The 11,246-nt window shown below is 35.2% G+C and overlaps 1 long non-coding RNA gene across 2 annotated transcripts; it reads right to left on the bottom strand.

Annotated features, from left to right (window-relative positions):
- Positions 1-2,029: 2,029 nt before the first annotated feature.
- LOC145940810 (uncharacterized) lies at positions 2,030-3,920 on the bottom strand. Of its 2 annotated transcripts, none has more exons than XR_014426076.1 (4): positions 3,755-3,920; positions 2,966-3,296; positions 2,384-2,580; positions 2,030-2,244 (listed from the first exon to the last, which is right to left on the bottom strand). It is a non-coding gene; the product is annotated as an uncharacterized LOC145940810 (long non-coding RNA). The 2 variants fall into 2 exon arrangements; XR_014426074.1 differs by having other exon boundaries at positions 2,388-2,580.
- Between the last annotated feature and the right edge of the window lie 7,326 nt (positions 3,921-11,246).

Here is an 11,246-nt window from a genome sequence, read left to right as displayed (position 1 = left end):
CAAGTCCGAGACACACACGCGGTCGGCTTGGCCATATTTTTAGTACTGCGAGATCGTTTGGATCTTTTACTTGTCAGCGACGGCGAGCGCATGTTCCCGATGCTGCAGTGAGTTAAAGAAATCTGCCGTAACATATGTATGCTTGCTCTTGCTACACGACTGCCTTAAAAATTTTAACTCTTTTTGGACACGCGTGCGAAGCGATTAATTTAGTATTAAAATTTCTCGCTGCATTTAATGATGATGAGATTATTGTAAAGTAATTTTTTCAATGAATTTATTTCATATATATATAATTAATTATTCTATTATATTGTCACATGCGCATCTCGCAAAACAAAATTACTTATTTTAATTATTTATTTTGAAATAATTAATTTTGTTTTGCAGGATAGGTATGTGACAGAATAATAGTTATTATCCTTCTCCTAAAATATACAAAATTATAACTTTTAATACAAAAAGAATGGTTTACTTGACATTCTAAGTTAAAAGGCTTATTCTGAATCGAGCATTTACCGCATATTTTATTATTATTTTTTATACATAAAATACATTTAATATTCTATTATTAAATATTTTTTAAATGGATTATTATATTTTAAACTTTTTTTCTTCTCTCTCTGTCTCTCTCTTCCAAACTATCAAAAAGCACTCGCTAGAGGGTCGACGAAAAATATGTTACTTTCTTCTAGTGAAACAAATCGCTTTCAAAAGAGCATTACTATCATTAACATGTGGATTTAGCATATGTAGGTCGTTCTCAAACTAAAAAAAACTGTGACTCTCCCTCTCTGTAGAAAAACTCCTTTTATCATCTCGTTAGTACGTCGTCGCTCAAGATGAGAAACGATTATTCGGCGCTTGGAGAGCTCAGAGTGCATGTCGAATCGATCGGCACGGTCGATCGAAGATCGGAATGACTCGTGAGCTATGCACAACTATCGATGCGCTATCGCGTAAGCGTTCTCGTATTATTCCGCTCTTCTCCTAATGACTGTTTTTCCCTCACGACAGTATGACAGAGCATATGATTAATAACGCGAACTGAACAAGGCAGACGAGATTTTTTTCGTGCAATCAACTGCGCGATAAATCGATATGCAGCAGTGGAGTAACCACAGATTTTCAGTTCTCCAATCAGATACTAAAAACTATGCTTCTGTCGTGATTGTGCGAATTTAAAAATATCAAAAATTGATTTTGTAATTCAATATATGAAAGAACACAATGTATTGTGTTTACTTTTATAATTATTATTTGCTTTCCTAACATGTATAAAATTTGCATCTTTGATGCAGCTTAACAGGCGATGTTAATAGTGTCGCCACTGATATGCAACGAATGTGAGAAGTCAAGGCAATGTGACGTTAACGAATATTTGTTCCGTTCAGCCGACATTGTAAGCCTTTGTTTCGAGTGAAATTTGATTCTCTCACGGATATATATGTAAGTGCATCCGTGATGCAAGCGCACAAGAAAAAAAACAGTTTCTCACAGTCACGAACAGCACATATGCCTGTCAGCCACACGGCTTGCAATATTGCAACGAACTCCATTAACGGTTACCAACTCATTAGCCATCACGATAAAAAGTACAAAGAAATTGCGTGAATATATGTGATGGTTTTATGTTTAATGGAACAATGTGATGCAATGCAAACTCTTTAGAATTTATTAAGAAATTTCGATAAAATTCTATCTATATATAATGTATAAAACGCTTAAATTTATTCAGACAAATATCAAATATATATATATATATATATATATATTTGTATTTGAATTAGAGAACATAAAATATATTTAACATAATATAGAATTAAATGTAATTAAATGCAACTAAATGGAACACATAAAAGACAAATTTCAAAAGAATAGATTTTATAATAATTTTTTTCAATATTTATTATTTAATTAAAAGACACACGTCTCTTTTATACGCATTATTTAATTAAAATATATACGTCTTTCGTGATTTGGAAAGAACGCAAAGATAAAAATAATAATAAGTAAGATAAAAATAGTAACGAGATTATCATGGTTGCGGCGTCATGTTCCCAGCATTACAGCCTATTGTTGATGCAGCCGCCTTATTTCCAAGTGACCCAGAACCGCGCGGTGTGAGAAAAGGAACTCCTTTGGGCTACGGAAGATTTTTTTGTTCAGCCGAGCGCACATCCTACGATGCGTTTCGCGACGTTAGTCTCCTCTTCCTCTCGTTGACGTGACAGCCGTGACTCGCTTAGCATAAAACAACGTTGCTTGATCGTACTTGTTAGCATATGAAGCGCGGTAGCTTCTCTCGCATATATACGACTCGTGTAAAACGCGTTCGCAGCGTTTCCTACCATTGACATTACAATAATGATATTAATTATACCTACGGAGTAAACCTGCACGCGAGAAGATACATATGCTGGTAAAAGGATCGATTGTAGCCGATACTTTATTTCCTCGTTGTCCATGACTCACCACATCGAATGTACTTGCAACCGTTGATGAATTGGCTATTCGCCAATCGCAAAGTCTTCAATTCTGCATGCACGCCATTTCTCTAATGAAACTGCCGGTTGTCAGCTGGTGAAGTGCGAAATGTTTATTGTTAGAATAATAGACAGAATACTCGGAAGTATAAGATGTTACTGTAGCTGAATTATAGGCCGTGTTTCCGGGTTTATTTTAAGACAAAGAGTGAAAGAAAATATATTTTTTCAAGCTTTTGAAATTTAAAAGTAGTGAATAATTTATATACTGAAAAATATGACGATAATATATTATCGCGTTATTTATCATTTAGAACAAATTTAATTTACATGATTACTACTCGCAAGAGTTGCATTTGCATATGTTGTATAAACATTTCAAAACGCAAGATATGTTAATAACAAAGTAGTTTCCTCTTCTGTCACTGCTCGTCACTGACCGTGACATTCTTGAACTGATCGCGTTGCAAAAAATTCACCTTTGCCATGGAGACCTTCGCGAAACGCTCTTGTGTTCCCGTCCTTCTCGTTAATATCATCAAAGCGTGAAAATCGCAACGTGACGTGGAAATGTTCCTTTTCAACCAGAAAGCCGTCGGTTGCGCGTCGCGGCGCCGATAATTCACAGAATAGCTTCCTAACGAAGGCACAATATCGGCCAATTATATGCCACAAGATGCAAATTTGCATCGCTAATGGTGCGCACAAAGAACGTTGAATTTCTTGCGAGCTACCGGCAACTTCTTCTGTATCTTCTTCGTATACTTTTAACAATGCGCGTGCGTTTATAGCAACGGAACTCGGTATTTTCTGAAAGGTATATTATTATTATTAATGATAAATAATTGTACGTGTAAAAATACGGTGGTTACAATTGACCATTAAGAATCGTTTGAGATCGTACACATTTACATTTCGTAATTATTGCAATTCAATAAATTATCATTATTATTTCATCGAGTCATTATTATCATTATTAATGATATCATTAAGAAAGTTTATTAAAAATATCATGTACAATAAAAATTCACACAAATGGATTTAACAAGAACTCAATAATTTTACGGTCTTACATTAAATGCCAAGTATTTGTAATAAATAATAGTCTAAAACGAAACTTTCGCGCCCTTCCTTTTTCTATACGCTAGTGTAGTAAAATTGTTCTTTTATAAAATGAACCTACTTTCACGAGGCGCGATCAGGCCAATTGTCGGTGTGAAAATTATGAATTTTCCGTAGCAATATAATCTCGATATATATATACATACGTATAGCGCGTTTTTTAGGGTCGTTCATCTCGATGCATATATTCGGTTGCGCATATGTACGTATTAAAGTATCGCGACCAAAGGCGTCGCCAATAGTATACACATTGATAGCCTATTGATAAGCGGGTTTACTCAGATGTGGTAGTTGCTTGGTATCGTCGCGACGCACCGCTTGTACCCTCATGCGGATGCCTTGCAACTGGCGGCACCTGCAAAAATAAATATGATAAATGACGTGATAAATGGTTTTTATCAAGTGACTTCCTGACTGCGTGGACATGAGTCGCCGATAAAGCTCTTCTACCGCGCGTTTCATACATAGTCTGCGCTGCGTATAAAAATCGCTAGCGCATTAAACTAAAACGTCAGCTTATCGCAGATCTAAATTATTTAATTATTAATTTATTAATAATTTTATTGCTTACTTTATTGCTTTAGATAATCAATTTTTTAACTAAACTAAACTATATACATATTTTGTTACATGTCAAGATAAATCACAAAGATTTTTAAGATATAAATTAGATACGTATATATTATTTTAATGTTTAAATTTTCATATTAAGATAAAATTTGTTTAAATATTTAGATTATTTTCTCATTACAAAAATGTAAATTAATGAAAGTTAGAAATAATCTTCGAAAATTTTTAAATCTAAATTTTTATAATTAAATTCAGTGAACCTCTAACGTGTGCATTTCAATTTTTGATATACATTTCGGTGAGATTTATGACAAGTCAATTAAAAAAAAAAACATTTCGATATTTTCTACATTTGTTCGCGCAACGATCGATAGGTCACGCGTTCCAAATAGATGAAACGAACGTGATCTATGCACTCGCGATGCTTCCGGCGTATTATTTAACAGCCGCGATTGCACCAGAGCGCACATAGTTGCCGCCCAGTCTCGACGGTGCAATTAATTACTCACAATATAAAATAATTCTTAACGTAACGAGGAAGTACTAAAAGTAACTAGCTGGAAGGTAGCAGCCAATTACGAGCTGTATAGCTTCAAGGCTTCGATGCAGCAGTTATCACGTTATAGCAGTGTGTAACGCAATGCGCGCGCGATCTACGCTATATAAAATAAATAAATTTTACACGTTTCGACGATAGCGTTTTACTATCTCGTTTCTTCCATCACGCGCATTTACGGATCGTCGACCCTTATGAATTTAATCGTGCAACGCTCTTCCGCCTTGTCTGTAACTCGTCTATATACAATTCAAATTCGGTACATATTTGCACAATGAATACGCCACTTGAAATAAAATGAGATGTACTTTGTGATATAAATTGATGAAGAATATTTTAAGCCTTTAAAGAATAATCAGGAAATAATAAAGGTGATCGACCTTAATAAATGCCATTAATATGTCGCAATGATGACAATTAATCGTCGTGTGCAATTGATCTAGGTTTATCGATGCGCCTCGCGAATCTATTAATTAATTAAATAATTAATTAATTTAAAAAATGAACGGACCAACAACATACATGGGTTTACTATTAATAGATGTGTCGGTATATCGTCTCTACCATTATGATTCTAGGACATAATTCCCTGCTGAGATATGCCCAATTCGCCCACGCGCTTTTCGTCGTCTTGTGATTTTTGCGTTTCACTTATTAATCAATCGCTACGCCGGTTAACGAGCTGCAATTATGCATCGATCATCGCGAAAAAATCGGTAATTAACTGCAACAATCTTGAATTCTATTATCGGATTCAGATCTTATATACGTTTGATATGATAACTGTAAATTCCGATACTCTATCGATTCAATTTTTCAAGATCTGCTTGAAATAATTTTCTAATAAATATTTTTCAGAAGAGCGATCATAATTTTTGAGCGGCTTTTAATAAGATAGGATCGCTCGCACAATAAGCCAGATTAAATCGCAACGTGTTAACTATTGAGATGCCGACAAATGTCGTTGACATGTGCGCGGTACGGGAAAATATTGCTATTAACAGAGCAGCTACTCTCTCTCTCGTTGCGCGTGAACGACGGACGACGTTAAGCGAGAGAAATCGCGGCGACTCAATCCGCGCGTGTCAATCAGACGTGAGTTACGGCAGACAGTCGGCAAAATAGGGACGAACCTGAGGTCTTGGCATAACGTACGATTTCCTGATTTTCGTGGCAATTTACCGCAATTTGTTGCCCACGCGCGCGCCAAATGCACAGCGCACGTAGGTCGTATAATGCAGGCTGCTTTATAACGCATATCGCGCCCGGTTCTATATAGTTCCTTTAATCCACAAATCAGACTCCAGATTCGCTCTTCACTCGTGGGCGACGATCGGAGCGGACTCGACATGGGATCGCGGCTCCGCTTTCCCGCTAATGAGTCGCTCGTATATAAGGCGAATCACGAGACAGTCACGTTACTTCGGGAGCGGATCCTAAAAGTCATCCCGAATAAAAGGATTATCATGAATGCTCGATTCTCGATATGTATTATATGAGAATAATTATGATTGTTTTATATTGGGCAAAGTACGCAAATCTACCTACGCAGATTTTTATAGAATAAAATAATAGATAAAGTTATAGACTTTTGGAAGATAGAATAATAGGATAAAATTACTTTTATTTTTTTTATTAAAAATTTATTTTATTATATTTTATTCTATAAAAATTGCGTAGGTAGATTGTGTACATATATAGTGTGGTTTCACAATTTCATTGATTTTCTGATTGGAATTGATCAATCGATTAATCTGATGATCCACGACTTTGCAAAGACGGCAAGTAGACCTTCTATGGAAGGTTGAATGCGGCATGTGAGAGAGATTCCCTGGCAAAACACGACTCGCATTCCCCATTATCCGAGTCGCCTTGAACTTGATTCGGTCGTCGGCTCATGCCGACGACATTATAAAGACGACGGACGAATCTGGAAAGCCGATTCACCGATCGATTCAAGAAAGATCGCCTGCTATAAAAAGTTGGCTCAAACTGAATGAAACCGTGAATAAATTGTCAACTACAGTTGGCTCTTAAAAGTTGGCGTCATATCAAGAATCGTTATTATCGTGACAATTGTGGAAGCACTCGTAAAAGAACCGAAAGACAATCTCGTTTATCAGTCAATTTGCCAAATTTGGTAAAGAGCTATTAGACGGTTGAAATCGTTCTACAAGAAGCGTGCGAATCAAACTAAAACCGTTTCTGAAAAACGGACATATCGCGGTCGTTAAAAATTAAATTAGCTCGTGAACACGTCGTGATTACGAGATACGGTCATAATCCGATAACATTCCATTTTCGAAGCGCCATTAAGATTTTAAGGACGCGTTTCTCGGTCAGGCTTTCGAGATTTAATGCGAATAAAGGCGCCCTAGGCATGCACTTAAAATTATCTCGGATGTTAAAACTGTAACAAAATTAGTTATCGGCACATCGTACGACGTCGTTATGCTGGTCTGCCCGCTTGTCATTATTCTCCCTTTCATCGTTTAATTGCCGCTTAAGTTTCATGCTCGCCGCTAAGGACGAACGCGCTTTCCTTCCCCGGTGGCCGACTTGCAACCATGCGGCATGCATTGCAAGTGCATTGCAACCTCCTTGAATTATAAAAGATCCACTGCCGACTGTAAAGTCAGACGGTGTCATAATTGCAATAGCGCACAATAATATTACATATTTTTTACTAATTAAAGAAATATATTTTACACTTTTTATCTTAATTGTATAGCATAGTCTATTTTTAATATCTCATATTATTAATATATTATATTATAATATTTTCTTTACTGGCTATTTATAAAAATTTATTATTTTGCTACATACGAGAGAGATTAGTAACGAGAGAGTAACATATTAAATTTTTTTAAATACTTTAATTTTGATATTATAAATAATTAGTACATACGTGAAATATTTTATTTTTTTGAAAATATTAAAAAAATATTAAATTGAATCTCTAAGTTTGTAAAGTTTGTAAAAGTCACCGTGTTATATTATATTATAGGATATTGCGCGGAAACAAGCTGTACAAGTGTGATCGCGACGGAGATCGTTAGAACGAAACGACTAAATTGGACGGCTACCGTTTGGAGATTTCCTCAATCATTTCATCAACCGTCATCATCGGACTTGGTCTCTCATCGTCGTCGGTCCCATGCGATCTCATCGTGCTGTAGCAAAGGGACGAAATTATGTCGTCCAAGTCTCATCGTAGTGTTTCGATGATTGCTCTCCAGAAAAACACCAGGTAACATGTTATAAGATATCACAAGAATGCATCCTCAAAACGCCGATATATTCCAAAGTCCACTTTAAATGATTTATTATAATTCGTGGTAAAATACAAGACTTAAATCTATTTATAATTTTATATATGCCGCGTAACCACATGTATTTTGACATTTATCTATATTTTACTTTTGCTAATATATATTTTTATAATATGACATGAAAATTTATACATATATAATTCTGTCTTGAATAGATTATTTAAAGTAGATTTAACCGATGAAATAAATGTTTCTCCTTGCTTTTTGACGATAGTTACATCTTTTTCCATCTTAATGGTTTTCACTTATATAATAATTACTGATTAAATATTCTGCTATTTTATGGCCATATGCTATTTTATGCAGACATCTGCATAAATTTAATTAGAGAATTTCTTCTCCGGAAGATGAGAAATAGTAGGTTTTCTCACGCATTTATTTCTCCGCCTATACGTCAGGACATTGCCACTTATTTTATTTTTCATATAAAAAATACGATATACGACGATACGCAAAGTATACGTCAGATTTGTTTTATGAAACTTTCGTAAATTCCGGACGGGCGATTTCGCGATCGTCGCCGAACGTTCGACTTTCGTGAAATGATTTCGTGTTCGAGGCAAGCAGCTCTCGCCCATTAATCTAATCGATAAAATCGCTGGTAATCGATAGCCGCGTAAGCCGCTCGCAGTCACGCTGCAATCGCAAACGCTAATACACACAAGCGTGTATTTAAGGATATAAGTAACTGTTACTTATGGTATCGCGCTTACATCCAGTGTGGCGTAGAGGATGTGGTCTCTTCACTGCGTGTTTTCCATATGCAGAGCGATGTGTATGAAATATAAGATTACGACCAGCAAGGTTATTAATATATATTACGTACAAAGTTGCTGACATACATCAACTTTGCAATGCTCTAATTCTACTGAACAATATACTGTGTATTAATATCACTGAATTTCAGAGAATCATAATCTTGTTATTTAACATTATAATCTTTTCGTTATTTATCGTATCAAAGTAAATCATTTTAAATGCACGCATAGATAAATCTCTTTCCGAAATGATATGAATCTTTTATCGCCTTGCAAGATTTTTTTCAGGATGATCATGTAATTTATGCAAGACTATATATTAAGTTTTCTCTTCCCATCGCATTTGATTGATTATTATTTCTACGATGTACAATTCGACTCGGTAAAGCTTCGTGATGTTTCGCAAAGAGAAACTGTTTCACCTTTAATAGTTTGCGAAATCGTAACATGATTGTAGAAACGAGATGCATATAAGATCGGTTATTAAGAACTTATCGAGAACTGCAAAAATTAAATTTTTCACGATTTTAACGTTTGAGGAAAATTTCTAATATTTTTTGTTTCAATCTAATAAAAGAGAAAAGAAAAAAGAGATCTGGAAAACCTCTCCATAGTTTACCAAATTTAATATAAATTTCGTTTGCGCGTAGATTACTCATTAAGATTAAAATTTAATGACTATTGCTGTTTGATATCATTTGATCCGAAGATATTATAGAATTGACTCGATCATCGCGGAACTCCGCGCACGACGGAAACCGATAAGAAATCAGCTAGGTAAGATTTTTCTGTAAAATCGCGCGACGTCTAATTCTGTTACATCACGTCCGCGGCGGATGAGAGTTCGCGCGGTCTTTCGATGATTACGTTGTAGCGATGATTAACGAGTGGCTTTCGGTCCGCGTGTATCTCATTAATCGTCCGACATGCACGGAAGTTAAGAACTTACCGGTCATTATCAGAGGACATAGTAACCAAGTGGCTAATGCAGAATCCTACAGATGATTAATGTCGCGGTCGTGCTATTACTCGCCACGATGATGGAGATGCACTTTTACATGTGCAATGTGGACCTCCGCGCGCGATGATATACTTTCATATTATCAGGCTACATTAGCCACTTTGTTGCTTTATCCTGCATCATTATTTATAAAGGTAGGAGGAAATTGAAAATGATATAAATGCTTCTGAAAATACTGATTATCAAAAGTAAACTTTTATAAATAATATGAAGAAATGTAAACCACATAGTTGTGCATAAAATTAAAGATATAATGGACGCGAGATTTTAAAATAACAGATTTATATTTTTTTTTATTAGTTATGTAAAAACCTAAATAATTTTCAGAATAAAATGCTGTTTTTACACGAATTAAGAAAAATCAGTCTGCATAAATAACTGCTTCGTAAAAACGCGAATCCGCGGAATAATAATATGGTGACACGATCCTGAAATCGAAGAATAAATGTTTTATTATCTGTCGAGCGAAGCAATGACGGGCATAACTTTTGTCCGAGCCTTTGCAACGGAAGTCGAAGAAGCGGCAGCAAGTTTTTGCGGAATTGTTCGACGCATAACGAGTGCAAAGTATTCTTCGAAGCAACCGTTGAATGATTCCGCTCGTGAACGCGTCAAAGCGTCGTTTTGTTATCCGCCGCGGGGATACGCGCGGCAATAAATTTCCGTCGGCGCGAAAATTCCGCGGCTCGCGAGTCTAGAAGCTGGACAAGCGACTCACGTGGGCACACGTACATATATACGCGATACCATCAGAAGTCCATTAAGTCCATTCGCTATATGGGCACGCGTACACGCACCCACGCGCGAGCTAGGTTTGCCTTAGCGAGACGCTTAGGAGCATGCGATCTTCACTAGTTTCATTATACATGTAATAAGAATAAATCAGAAAATGAAGACAGAAGTTTTTCGTATAATTTACATTCTAATAATTATTTTTTTAAAATTATTTTATATCTATATTGCTCTAATTTCAACATTCAATAATATTGTCTAAATTATGTGTTGATTAATTAATTTTCGCGATTGACAAAGTAAATGTACCAAATTGAGAAATATCAAGGAAATATTCCTCGTGATATATTCATTTGAAATAGGAATTAATATGCGACAAGGGAATGAGAATTATAAATTATTGTTTTATTTGCAGGCAATAAAAAATTTTTTAAACATACTTTGACTCAAATACATTTTGTTTTACACTTTAAATTACTTACTACTGATTTACATAATAGAATAACGTAACAATATATGAGTTGCAAGATCGATTAAAGTAACGAAAAGTCACATGATATGTTACAATAATTATTTTTATTAATAATTAATTTAAATTTCAAAGAAGAAAAAATTAAATTTCGCATGCTTTTATTTTGTGATATAAAATATTTCAATATTCAATTTCAT

The sequence above is a fragment of the Prenolepis imparis genome, unplaced genomic scaffold, assembly GCF_030444845.1.
Source record: "Prenolepis imparis isolate NDT839.2.m4 unplaced genomic scaffold, iyPreImpa1.0 SCAF_1, whole genome shotgun sequence".
NCBI classification, from domain to species: Eukaryota; Metazoa; Arthropoda; class Insecta; order Hymenoptera; family Formicidae; genus Prenolepis; species Prenolepis imparis.
Note: the sequence above shows the minus strand (reverse complement) of the source record. Positions and strands in the feature narration are given on the sequence as shown.